The sequence below is a fragment of the Limulus polyphemus genome, unplaced genomic scaffold (assembly GCF_000517525.1).
Source record: "Limulus polyphemus unplaced genomic scaffold, Limulus_polyphemus-2.1.2 Scaffold2379, whole genome shotgun sequence".
NCBI lineage: Eukaryota > Metazoa > Arthropoda > Merostomata > Xiphosura > Limulidae > Limulus > Limulus polyphemus.
In genome coordinates this window covers 90,355-90,757 of record NW_013667989.1, presented here as the reverse complement: position 1 = coordinate 90,757, position 403 = coordinate 90,355, and positions in this window count along the sequence as shown.

Sequence of the window (403 nt, the reverse complement as noted above, 5' to 3'; positions counted from 1 at the left end):
AGAAATAATTTAATGTGTTATCGTTAGGTGGACTGGACTTGAAATTACATTTACCAAATAAGCCAAAACAATCCGGCCAATCATGTCACAATAGGAATATTTTGGTGAAAATGAAATAGAATAATTTTGATTAAAACTTCAAGATGACGACAACCCAGTCACTAAGTGAGATAGAAACTTTACATGAGATGGTGAAACACTTATAAGAAAGTCAAGGAGAAAGAGACAAAAAAATTAAATAGAAGAAAAAGAAGAAAAAGAAAAAAAGACAGAAAATTAAAAGAACAAGAAGAAAGTGACTGAAAATTAGAAGAACGAGAAATAAAATTAAAAGAAAACCAAGAAGAAAAATGCATGTATTGTATTGTATTGTTTGAAGTTAAGCACAAAGCTACACAATGGG